Source organism: Labeo rohita, unplaced genomic scaffold, assembly GCF_022985175.1.
Source record: "Labeo rohita strain BAU-BD-2019 unplaced genomic scaffold, IGBB_LRoh.1.0 scaffold_52, whole genome shotgun sequence".
NCBI lineage: Eukaryota > Metazoa > Chordata > Actinopteri > Cypriniformes > Cyprinidae > Labeo > Labeo rohita.
In genome coordinates, this window is record NW_026129441.1 from 1,348,388 (window position 1) to 1,362,641 (window position 14,254).

Consider the following 14,254-nt stretch of genomic DNA (forward strand, 5'->3'; position numbering starts at 1 on the left):
CTTTTATGCCAAAATTCATTAGGAAATTAAGTAAAGGTCATGTTCCATGAAAATATTTAGGAAATTTCCTACCATTAATATATCCAAAAGTTATTTTTGATTAGTGAAGAGCTTCATTTGGACAAATTTAAAGGTGATTGTCTTTTTTTTTTTTTTTTTTTTTGCACTATTATGGTGGTGTCTTGGGTAGACTTTTCTATGATGTAAAAAAGCATGTCAAGAAAATATAAATGTATGGCATGCTGTAATTAACTGTTTTTGCAGTGATATGGACCAAACTCTGCGTGACTTAACCCACCATTGTACTGTTTTCATTTTAATTTGTGGGTGAATCGCTCTCCAAATGCAATAAAATATAAATTTATTTATTTATTACTACTACTATTATTATTATTATTATTATTAGATGATTGAATTTATTTCTCTAACACCAGTTAATCTTTTTTACAACATTTGATATGGTCTATTATCTGACCTTATCTGTTGGAGGAAACTAAAAACACACACACAAACACAATATGAAATGAAAAATATTCATGACGCTGCTATAAAATTATTTGACAGAGTATTAGCACTTAATGACATTTTAATGATAAATTCAATTTGTATAACTAAAAAAAAGTGGTCATAAAAATATTAATGACACAATTATAATGGTCCCATGACCATGACAGTTTAATGTAATGTTAACCCATAAAGCTAGGTAGTTTATTAGGTTTGATAATAAATCTGCTATGTCATGTTTATGACAAATTTATGACAGGGTATGTTGTCTTGGTAGTGTCAAGTTATCATGACAAAGACACTGACAGGTTAAAATGTATTGGTTTATGTCAAGTTGTCATAACAAAGGCATCTCAAACAATGTCATCTTTACATTAAAAATTACATAACTGAGCAAATGACACTTAATGACATGTGTCATAAACATGCATAAATCCTCCTTCATATTCATGACATGTCACAATTATAAAGGTGTCATGTCAGTCTTATGCACACCTTCAAGTACCCTTCAAGTAAAGTGTTACCAAAAACTGAAGAATCTGCAGGACCTGGAGGATTTTTAGGAAGAACTGGGCTCAGTGTTTAATTGTTAAGAGCAAACAAAGGACTCATGAACAGCCATCGTAGTTCATCCAGGTAACTACACACAGTATTAAGAATTAATAAATAAATAAATAAATAAATAAATAAATAAAATAACATTATTTTATATGGTCTCTATTATTTTGTTAAAATTATTCACAGATTTTGCAAGGGGTTCCCAAACTTTCACATGCCACTGTACATCTGTAATATTGACTGAGGCTTTTAGCATACACAACATACATAAAATGCAAACTTAAGCCCAAAGTATACTTGACTTTTTAAGTACGCAAATTTCGTTATCGGAACAGTATATATATATATATATATATATATAGATAGACAAACACTCATTCTAGATTCATTTATTAATCTTCACAATCTAGCGAGATAGTGATAAACACCTGTTCATTCTAGATTCATTTATTAATCCTTCACAGACACTCTCCGTAGTCTGTCAGATGAAACCAGAAGAATCCTCACCTGTTCATTACTGGTCCTTGTTACTGGTACTGATCTACATCCAACTGGGAATCAAGCAATCTCTCCGTAGTCTGTCAGATGAAACCAGAAACTGAGTCACTGTAAAAAAAAATGCTCATGAATGTCAAGTTTATGTTATATGAAAAGGAGCAATAATTAATTAGTGATTTTTAAAACAACCTTTGAGTGAAATTTTCACTAGTTAAAGCTGTTGTCTTCTAGTTTAAACATGTTTGTAGTGGTCAAAGTAAAAATATATTAAAGTAAGTGTAAATATGTGATGTGGTGCTTGTCAAATTCAAACCATTTTTCTACAGTCTTATATAGTCCAAGACTATATGTAAATGAAGCTTTCTTTAATACCACAGAATAACATTTACTCACCTCAGTTTACAGTTTGAGTCTCACAGTACATCAATGAGCTGCCACTTTGAGTCTTGTATATTATTGTTTTTCAGATAAAGCTCTTTTAAAAACTGTAGTGCTTTGGTGTTTGTCAAAGACTGAGTTAAATAAGAAACATCTGTGATGGCACAATCATTTAGACTAGAAAGAGACAAACAGAATAAGAGGGGAAAAATCATTTTACAAAAAAATCATTCAGATTAATACACAAAATCTTCAAGACAGTGTAAAAAGTGTATGTAAATGTTACTGACCTCAATCTCTCCAGTTTACAGTGTGAATCCTTTAGTATGTCACATAAGCGATTCACTCCTTTGTTTTCTATGTTATTCATACTCAGGTCCAGCTCTTTCAGGTGTGATGGGTTTGATTTCAGAGCTGAAGTCAGGATGAGACACTGTTCTTTTGTAATACTGCATCCACGCAGACTGAAGACAGAAAGTGAAAAGACAACGAGGTTACACTAGTCTACAGTATCTTCAGTTGGACAAAATTGTACGTTTTTCATTGTGTTTTGTTTTTAATAATGGATTATTCTAGAAACATCTAGAAACATGGTTTCAAAGTTATACATATATAAATCTATTATCTAATAGTATTCTTAGATCTTTTTTTTCAAATGTGAGGTGCTATAAAGTATGTGCCTTGAGTCTGTTAATCAAATTGCAACTACTGGATGGTATAATGATACTAACTATAGTTTCTCCAGTTTGCATAGTGGGTTCATCAGTAAATCACAGATGTTTTCAACTCCATAGCCTCCTAATGTATTAATACTCAGGTCCAGCTCTCTCAGTTGTGATGAGTTTGATTTCAAAGCTGACGTCAGAGCAAAACAACCTTCTTCTGTTACATCACAGCATCTCAACCTACAATGAGTGAAGAGAGAAAATACTCATTCTGTACCATTCAAATACCAAAACACACTTCTCTTTCTTGTATGTAAACGTTCCTCACCTCAGTTTCTCCAGTTTACATTGTGAATCCTTCAGTATTCCACATAATTGATTTACTCCTGTGTTGTACATTTTATTCTCACTGATGTCCAGTTCTCTCAGGTGTGATAAGTTAAATTTCAGAGCTGAAGTCAGGATGAGAAACTGATCTTCTGTAAAACTGCATCTACTCAGACTTAAGACAGAAAGAGTGACAATCAGATCCATGATGACTTTGAAGAGCTTGAAGACCTACAGTCACACTAGTTCTGTGTTCTTGAAACTGTTGTTTCTTTTATTTTAAACAATTTCTTTCTTTTTTTTTTTATTATTACAGCTATGTATGCACAGCATATCAGTATATTTTATCAAATAATTCAGATACAGTTATTTACTACTGTATTTAGCAGTACTGGGTAAATTGCTTTCAAGTTGTAAAAGAAAGAAGAATAGGGCAAATCAATACATTATGAACAATTTACTGGCAGTGTGTGAAGAGTATGTGATCATGTAGTTTATAAAAAAGTAATATAAAAATTATATAATCTATAAACTGTAATCTGATAAGCTTTTTAAATGCAATGTAATCTAATTACAATAACTTATTTTTTGGAATCCGATATGTAATTCAGATTAAATGTAATCAGTTACTATCCAGCACTGCTAGTTAGACTTTAACAATTGTGTGTTAGTACAGTTAGCACAGTATAATCATACTAACAGTAGTTTTTCCAGCTTGCATTGTGGGTTCATCAGTAGATCACAGAGGTTTTCAAATCCAGAGTCTCCCACTTCATTCAAACTTAGGTTCAGCTCTCTCAAATGGGATGGGTTTGATTTCAGAGCTGAAGTCAGATCAAAACAATCTTCGTCTATCATATCACAGTATCTTAACCTACAATGAGAGAAAAGAAAATAACAAAAAAAAGTGAAACCCTTTAAGTTGCTTTTTAATCTTTCTTACCATCACATAATACTAAAGTGTACATAAATGTATTAATAAAATCACAAATATAATGTGAATTTAGCCTTTCACAAGATGCTGAATACAAGGTGTCTTGGTTTAAACTGTTAAAGTGATTTAAGCATTTTGATTCTTGTATGGGAATGTTACTGACCTCAATCTCTCCAGTTTACAGTGTGAATCATTCAGTAGGTTACATAAGTGATTCACTCCTGTGTCTTCCAGTTCATTCCCACTGAGGTCCAGCTCTCTCAGGTGTGATGGGTTTGATTTCAGAGCTGAAGTCAGGACGAAACACTGTTCTTCTGTAATACTGCAAATACACAGACTGAATACAAAAGAGAGAGACAAATAGGTGTCAGATCTATGATGATCATTTGGATTTCAAGTGTATTTTAAATATCATTAAATACCTTTCTATTCAAAATTAAATCTGTTCACATCAACATCAAGACTGGCTCTTCTATGTCAATGTCACCCTTGGTTTGTTCAAATGAGTTTAGGTCTGTTGTTCACTTTCTACTCAGTAACACAGGTTTCGTTTGATGAGCAATGAGCAATGTTTACAACATCTATTAACAACATTAATCAATGTATTAATTTATTAACAAGCATTTTTTAGAAATATTAATGAAAAAAAAAAAATATATACAGCCTATTGTTAGTTTGTTAGCTAATACATTAACTATTGTTAATGAATGAGACCTTATTGTAAAATGCCATCATCTTCTCAATACTGTCATAACAAACCAACATTCAAACATACCACAAACTAAATTAAAGGTTAAAAAAAAGAAAGATTGCGTGTAAGTCTCAAACAAGATTCTACTTTGCACTTTGCAAATGTATTCACATATGAGATAAAATCCATAAGCAGAAGACATTCCAACAAGTTTCTGAAAAGGTAGATTTAAGGAAAAAACTAACCATACGGATCACAATGCTCTCGCCACACTTTTATACGCTGAACCAAAATTATTTTAATCAGTTAGGAAAGAAATCTGTGTGGGCTTTTTTTCCCCAATTCATCACATATTTGAGTTTTTTAAGATCAAAACAAAACAAAAAAACAATGTTCTCCTGAAATAATTATTGACTCATGATCAGTGCTGGATAGATTACTTACAAATTGTAAACAATTATTAAGTAATCATGTAATCAGTTTTTTTTAAACTGATTACAAGTATACACTTTTTTGTAAACTGATTGCATAGTCAATGGTTCTCACATCACATCATACTCACATTAGTGTGTTGAGTTTACAGTGTTTATCCTGCAGTAGAGCAGCAATCTGATTCACTCGTGTGTCTCCTAGTTTATGTCCACTCAGATTCAGCTCTCTCAGAAATAATGGGTGTTTACCCACAACACTAGTCACATACTGACAGGCTTCATCTGCATCAGGACCCAAAAATCTGAAGAAGGGAAAATGAAGCAGGATTCAGTTCAATGTCCTCTGCACTACAAGACATGTTGTTGTTTGTAACTCTGTACTTTTGCAATTGGCTTGTTTTTATGCTATTAAGTTTCTTACTGTCTCTGATGAAATTAACTAATCTAGTAACTTATCTCATGCAACTTCAATATTATCATAATTAGAAAGATGCAAAACAAGAGCATAGGTGAGGATAGTTGTGGCCTAATTGTTAGAGTCAGACTTAAAGGTCACAGGTTTGACAATACTGGACAGTGAGTCAATACTGAGAGTAAATGAACAGCATTCTCTTCCACACTGCTGCCAACTGCTCTGGGTGAGAAATAAATGGATACAATTCAATTATACTGTAATGCTGATTACAGTATAACTGAATTATATCTATTATTTCTTATTTTTAGGCTTTTAGGAAATATAAAACAACATTTAATTGAAATGATTTTGAAACAATTTTCACATAAACTATAAATTGTATATACTTAAATTATACAGATTAATCTTTATTTAAGCTACAGAGGTTAATCAGTGGCTAGAGCAGTCGAGTGATGATTCTCTCTTTCTTTTGTTCTTTGATTTACATCAGCTTCAGCAGGTTAGGTTTCACTTTAAAATCAGCGCTGTCTCTTTAAAACCTGATGCACATGGTGGGGATCTGGTGGATATCTGCTTTTCTCCAAACTCTTTATGGTCATTTAAGATTTTATATAAGTCATTTAAAATATGCTTAAAACGTTACTCGCCAAAACTGCGCATTTTGACATAATTGTGTTTTTATCCGTTGAAGCACTACTGGTGCGCTGTCTGAAGTGACTCAGTGTATGTGTACAGCCGAATGCGCAGCCTTCAAACTATACTTCACTGCACTGTTTAGGCGCAGTAACCCCAGGTATGTGTCGCCACATTCTCAAGTTGTGAATAATAAAGAAGGGAAGAGTTATAAGCAGCAATGAGTACTGAACATTGTAATCTTTATGGAGATGCTGATTTTCTTTTCCAGCAGGACTTTAGCACCTGTCCACAGTGCAAAAAAACTTTCAAGTGGTTTGCTGACCATGATATTACTGTGCTTGATTGGCCAGCCAACATGTCTGACCTTAACCCCATTGAGAATCTATGGGATATTTTCAAGAATAAGATGAGAAACAGTTAATGTAATGAATCTAGAATATATGAAAGTTTCAGTTTTTGAAATAAGTTACAAACAAAAAAATTAACTTTTTCACACACACACACACACACACACACACACACACACACACACACACACAGTACTGTGCAAAAGTCTTAGACCACTAGTATTTCATCAGCTAAAAAACGGTTTAAAGTCAGTTAAAGTCAGTCTTTTGCTGCAGTGTGTCAGTAGGAAATCAGATTACATTAATAATCCAGTGAGATTTTTGTTTGCACAAGTAGTCTGACAACAGCGAGTCCTCTGCACAGAGATCTGATCTCATCATCATCCAGTCTGTCTGGAATGACATGAAGAAACAGAACAAACTCAGACAGACTAAATCCAGAAGAACTGTGACAAAGTCTCCAGGATGCTTCAAGAAACCTAGGCACTTGTGTAAAAATGCTGTAAAATGAGAATGCTATCATAAATAGATTTTCTTCATCAAAATGCTATAAAATGAGAATGAAATCATAAATTTGATTTTGACCTTTCTTTGCATTTACATCAGCTTTTGCCCTAGGTGCACTTGCGCAAAATTTGTCAGGTAGCTTTGCAGGTAGGTCTCTTGAAGCATCTTGGAGATGTTGCCACAGTTCTTCTGGATTTACTCTGTTTCAGTTTGTTCTGTGTCTTCATGTCATACCAGGAAGACTGGATGATGATGAGATTAGATCAGTGTGGAGCACTGGCTGTTGTCAGACTCCTTGTGCAAACAAAAATCTGACTAGATTATTACAATTACGGGCAAACAGAATGTTTGGAAATGTAAACCGATATTTTTTTTTTTTTACTGACACTCTACAGCAAAAGATAGAAATAATATTTAAACCATTTTTTAGCTGGTGAAAGTACTAGTGGCCTAAAACTTTTGCACAGTACTGTGTGTGTGTGTGTACATTATATACATATACATATATATATATATATATATATATATAAAATAGATAGATAGTTACAACAATGACATTATATGATTGATTGGGGATGGAGTTAGGGTGACCAGCTTTGTTGTACTGCACAGCATTTTCACAACATTGTCCCGCATGTCACATACTGATAAAATGTTCTGCATTTTCAGTCTGTTGGTTTTTAATTGTCATATTAAGAAAATGTATACGTTCCTTTGCTTTTTCAAGAATGCTTTTATTTATTCTTTTTGGGGCGTAGCCTAGTCTCCACGCAAAGGATGTGTGGACCTCATCAAGTGATCTAGCACCACCAACGAAATGGTTAAGCGCACATGGAAAAAACACGATATTCTCAGAATAAAAAATTGCAGCTTTCAGACACAACTTTCTTCTTATTTTAATAGTTTATTTGAAGTGGTTTAAGGTGTTATTTTAATTGCAAATGTTCAGATCGCATTATTGTAATGCATCAAAATGCGCAAGCACAAATCTCTTGTCTCGCAGGTGGATTCTCTTCACTTTCATACAAAATGGACATTTTACATAGTTAAACCCATATTTGTAAAAGTATTTACATAGCAAAACATTTGTATGTATGTCTCACACGTGTCCTGCAAAAATGACGTTTACTGTCCCTCAACAGACCTATTGCCAGGTGGTCACCCTAGATGGAGCTAAACTGTGCAGGACAGTGGATCTTAAGGGGTGGAATTGCCCACCTGAGAATAAAGATGAGACAGTAGTGAGAAGTGATCAAACACGCACAATGAATAAAAATACAAGACATGTCTATGCCTCAATTTTAAGACACTTAGATATTTTACAAGCCTGACTCCCTAACCATTAGGCCGCGAATATTATAATATATTTTGAATATTATATATTTGTTTGCATCAAACAAATAATATAATTATTGATGACTTTGTCTGTTTTTTATACCCTAATAGGGCAAAGCATCCTGGCAGATAAAACTCATAAAATCAAAAATATAATAAATTCCTATTTTACATATTCAAAGTAATTCCAAAGTCCAGATGATATAAAAAGTGACATGAAATAATTTTTTTGCTGATCATTATCCACTCTTGTCTGTTTTAGGGTTAATGTATAATGAGAGTTCAATTGACAACATAATGTTTTTAATTAATTAATTTAAAATTATTTATTTATTTATTTTCACTCACTTACTTTGGTTACATATTCTTGTTGTTTTCATTCTTTGTTGCAACTCATAACTTATAGCATTACACACCTTTGTGATGTGCTGCAACCTTTATAGGTCTGAGGCAAAACAAGCATATCTACAGACATAAGGATGAAGAAATATGTTCAATTTAGTAATCACTCGATTTTTCTTCCACTAATAGAGAACATGATCTAGGTTTAGAGAATTAACCTTTCTACAAATAATATGCCTGCATATTTGTATCATTTAATCATGTTTCCTCACCTCAGTGTCTTCAGTTGACAGTTTGGATCCTGTAGTAAATCACTGAGCTGCTCCACTCCTGATTGTCCATGATCATTTCCTGTGAGATCCAGCTCTATCAGGTGTGAAGGGTTTGATCTCAGAGCTAAAGCCAGAGCTTTATAACTTTCCTCAGTGATATGGCAATTTGAGAGTCTAGAACAGGAACGAAAATGTAACATTAAGCTGATTAATCTAGTTATTCTAGAAATGACCCAAGAGTTTATGATTAGTGCTTTTTTTTTTTTTTTTTTTCTTATTTAGATAAATATAACATATAAAAACCAAAGTAAAAATGAATTTGATGGGAAACAAAAAGTCTAGAGATCTTTCACCATTGGTTAATGTTGGGTCATTGGTGAGCACCTGTTAACCTAGTGTTTGGGCAGCTTTTAGGCTGATTAACCATGTAGAATCATGGCGTTGCAGTCGGTGAGAGAGATACTTTGATTAACTATTCAGCTCAGCGAATCAGTGAGAAAAGCAAGCAAACCAATTATGTCAAGAAGGCACACAGAAAGCTCTTCTCATTTTTCATATTTAAAGAAACTCTATTACTAATCCATCTGTGGTGAGTGAGACTGGTGCAAAATGGGAAAGTGCTGCTTTTTTACAGTTTGCACATCCATAGTTCTAGCTCTTCTAGAGGTTTTGTTTTTGAATGACAATGGACAAATACAGATTGTCACATTTGCTACAATCTTTATTTTGTCTTTGAGCACAGCTTTTGCCCAGAAGCAGGCAATGTGACACAGCAGATGTCCACAGATTTTTGACATGGGTTTTGTGTGTAACTGGCTTTAGATATCAACTAACCTGAGTTTCTCCAGTTTACAGTTCTCTTTCAATCCATCAGCCTCACTCCTGAATCCTGCAGATTATTATTGCTCAGGTCAAGCTCCTTCAGACTGCTGGAGTCCGAACTGAGAACTGAAGTAAGGGCTGAACAGCTTTCCTCTGTTAGATCACACTTACTGAGCCTGGGAATAATAATAACCCTGATAAACTTGGGCTGATAAACCCATTATTCTTATGCTAGTTTCAGTTAGTTGTAGTTAACATCTTGACTAAAGCTTGACTTGTCCAATCAGTGAGAATCATTCAAATGTATTTTTAGGCTAACAGTTAAAAACTTAGTTTTCTAGTGTATGCATTTTCCAAAAAGACATATTCTTTCAGCTACTTGTAATAACAACTAAACCTCACCTGTCAAAAAGATGATAAATTCTAAATTAGGCATTTTACATACTGCCCATATTTTTGAATAAAAGAAACTGCAGTAGAGACTACATTAGTTTGTTAATGTACAGTTACAAACAAAAACAGTATATTATATCAATAAGCTACATAAAGAGTTTCTAAACAAATTACACCTTTAGTTTTGATTGACATTTTGTCACACAACTTACCTAAGTATCTCCAATTTACACTGTATATTCTTCAGTCCAGTACAGAGTAGTTTCATCCCTGAATCCTGCAGATTATTATTGTTCAGATTTAGCTCTTTCAGATTGGTATCTGATCCAAGAACTGTAGCCAGAGCTGAACAGCTTCTGTCTGTTAAGTCACAATCATTTAACCTACAAGAAAATATATCACATTACAGAAGATGGAACAAAGGAAAACATTTAACAAAAAAATCATTATTTTTACAGAAACAGCAAATATACAATGAGGAGGGTGAGCTATGTTACTCTTCACCTAGCATTTTCTGTATTCGTGTATTTTTTATTCAGTGAAAATTTTACTAGATAAAACAAATAAGCATGCTTGAATGTGGAGGTTAATGATTTGAGCACTAAGGTTTGGTTAAAAGTACATGTCCTTTACAGTAAAATTTGAACTTAAAAAAAAAAATTGAACTTTATACTGGAGTGGAAATAACTGTGATGTGTTGAAATAACTATGATAACTAGTGATATGTCTTGTTAAAATTAGGGGGTATATGATTAACATTCACTGTAGTTTAATGTAGATGAACTTTTTAGATGAGACAAAAAAATAAATAAATATTAAGCAACTTACAGAGCTCTTTTAGAGGTTTTGATGACTGCTGATAATCTAATGAGACACTCATCTGATTTCTTGAATTTCTGAAGCTCAAAGTCCTCCAGCTCCTCCTCTGATGTCAACAACACAAAGACCAAAGCAGACCACTGGGCAGGTGAAAGGTCAGTAGATGAGAGACTTCCTTTGCTGAGGTGGGTCTGAATCTCTTTCACAAGAGTTTGATCATTCAGTTCATTCAAACAGTAGAACAGATTGATTGATCTCTCTGGAGACAGATTAACTTCTAATTTTTGCTTGATGTAATGAACTATTTCCTTTTTGCTCTGGTCATTGTCATCTTGCTGTGTCAACATACCACGAAAGAGCAGCCGATTGGACTGGAGTGACAAACCAAGAAGGAAGCGAAGGAAAAGGTCCAAGTGTCCATTATCACTTTTGAGTGCCTTGTCCACTGCAGTCTTGAGCAAATCAATCAAGGTTTTATTTTTGGTTTCCTGTTCTGTGGAGTCTTGATCAAACACATATGTTTTTTGTTGATGTCTAGAAACAGATGTGCATAAAGGGCTGCAATGAACTCTTGAATGCTCAAGTGAACAAAGCAGTACATTGTCCCAAGAACAATCCCTTTTTCCTCCTTAAATATCTGGGTACACATGCCAGAATACACTGATGCCTTATAGACGTCAATACCACAGGCTTCAGATCTGCATCATAGAAGATCACATTGTTTTTTTCCAGCTGTTGAAATGCCAGTTTTCCCAGGGAAAGAGTAGCGTCTTTATCCCAGGAAACATCCACTGTGTATTTTCCATCATACTTCCGTCTGCTCTGCAGGATCTGAAAGTGAAGAAAGTGTGTGTACATTTGTGTCAGAGTCTTGGGAGTGTCTTCAGTATTTGATTCCTGTACTGTATTGGAGGTATCATCAGCCTGATTGTTTTTCACATCATTATTTATCTTCTGCTCCAAAATGTTCTGGAGAACAGTAGCTGAAATCCAGCAGAAGACTGGGATGTGGCACATGATAAAGAGACTCTTTGATTGTTTAATGTGTGCAATGATCTCTTTGGCCTGATTCTCATTTGTGAATCTTTTTTTGAAGTACTCTTCCTTTTGTGCATCATTGAATCCTCGTATTTCTGTCAGACGATCAATACAGTCAGGAGGAATCTTACTGGCAGCTGCTGGTCTGGTGGTGATCCAGATGAGAGCAGAAGGAAGCAGATTTCCCTTAATGAGGTTTGTCAGGAGAACATCCAGAGAGGCTGGTGATGATACATCACACCACGTCTCATTACCATCAAAGTTTAGAGGAAGACGAAATTCATCTAATCCATCAAGGATAAACAAGACTTTGAACTGATTCCTTCTTTTAAGGTTCAGTCCTTTTGTCTCTGGGAAAAACTGGAGTTATAAGGTCCATCAAACTTTGCGGTTCCTTCTCCTTTAAGTTCATCTCTCTGAATGGAAGAGGAAATATGAAGCCAATGTCTTGATTTTCTTTTCCTTCAGCCCAATCAAGAACAAACTTTTGCACAGAGACAGATTTTCCGATGCCAGCAACTCCTTTTGTCAGTACAGTTCTGATCTTCTTGTCTTGTTCAGGTGCCTCAAACAAATTTTTGCATTCAACCTGAATTTCCTGTGATTCATGACGCCTGGAAGTGACTTCAATCTGTCTGACTTCATGTTCAGTATTGACCCGTTCACTACCACCATGAGTAATATAGAGGTCTGTGTAGATGTTATTCAGAAGTGTTGAGTCACCTTGTTTTGCAATTCCTTCAAACACACACTGATACTTCTTCTTCAGGTTAGACTTTAGTTGATGAATGAAGAACAGCTCATCTAAACAGAAAAAAATCATAATTTTAGGTTTAATTTTGTCTCCTAAATTCATAATCTGACAGATGGTCATCAGTCTCTTGCCTTCTAGACTACTGGCAGCTCCATCTTGCTTTATCTCTCTCAGGAAGTGTAGTGTGAGATCAAGAGCTGCTTCTTTGATACTGCATTTATTCTCATTAAAGTCATTCACAAAGTATTGTGTGTTCTCTTTTTGTAATATTTTCTGAAACTTTTTGAGCTCCTCCTTCAGAAATATGATTATTTTGCTCTCAAGATCCTTTAAACAATGCAAGAAAAAAACAAAACAAACAAACAAAAAAAAAAAAAACAGAACAATTTTAACAGAATTATAAATCCACATTCTTTCAAAGCTACTCAGTGTTAATCAATAAGTAATATACACTGATCAGGCATAACATTATGACTATCTTCCTAATGTTGGTTCCCCTTATGCTGCTAAAACAGCCCTGACCTGTCAAGGCATGGACTCCACTAGACTGGTGAAGGTGTGCTCTGGTATCTGGCACCAGATGATAAAAGCAGATCCTTTAAGTTCCGTGTAAGAAGGTGGAGCCTTGTGCTCCTCAAACCTTTCTTGAACCATTTTTTGCTTTGTGGCAGAGCACATCATGATGCTGAAAAAGGCTACAGCCACCAGGGATTGTACATGATCTGCAACAGTTCTTACTGTAGGTAGGTAGTGCATGTCAACGTAACATCCACATGGATGGCAGGACACAAGGTTTCCCAGCAGAACATTGTATCTGCTGGTTTGCCTTCTCACAGTGAGCAAATCCATTGCTCCATGGTCAGTTCATGGTCACATGCCCCTTCTTTGATCCAGTTTTAATAGATACTGTCCACTGCAGACTGGGAACACCTTTCCACCAGAACCAGCATTAAGTTTTGAGCAATCTGAGCTACCCAGCTTGTCCAGCCATCGGGCCAATTTGGCTTGTCACACTCGCTCAAACCCTTACACTAGCCCATTTTTCCTGCTTCTAACACATCAATTTTGAGAAAAGAAAGGTTCAATTGCCTAATATATTCCACCCACTAATAGGTCCCGTGATGAAGAGATAAACTAGCCCTGCTTCTAACACATCAATTTTGAGAAAAAAATAATCTCTCTCACACACACACACTTACACATAAACAGGTTAATTGGCTGTTATTTTAAAATAAATAAACATTTCCCTTTTTTATTTATAGGTTTGTAAAAGATAAACTATCTATGATTATCACATTTTTTAAATCAGTTTTCTTACATGGAAGACCCCTAGGAGATTGTCTTTGTCTGTGTGTTTACACCTGTAAACAAAAACAAAACTAAATAAGGCATTTTCAAGTACAAAAAAAAAAAAGAAACTGAAATGTCTTATAAAGATTTTTAGCAAAGAGAAAAATATATATTTGATTTATAACATTTTATGATAAGCATTCAATAAAACGAAAGAAAAGAAAAAGAAAAGACATGAAAAACCTTTTTTAATTGGTGTTTCCTCACTTAAGTTTGGCACATCACCTTTTGACCAGTC

At 34.4% G+C, this 14,254-nt stretch overlaps 1 pseudogene; it reads right to left on the minus strand.

Moving 5' to 3' along the window:
• Positions 1 to 1,529: 1,529 nt before the first annotated feature.
• Positions 1,530 to 14,013, minus strand: LOC127161004 (NACHT, LRR and PYD domains-containing protein 3-like; annotated as a pseudogene).
• Positions 14,014 to 14,254: the final 241 nt, after the last annotated feature.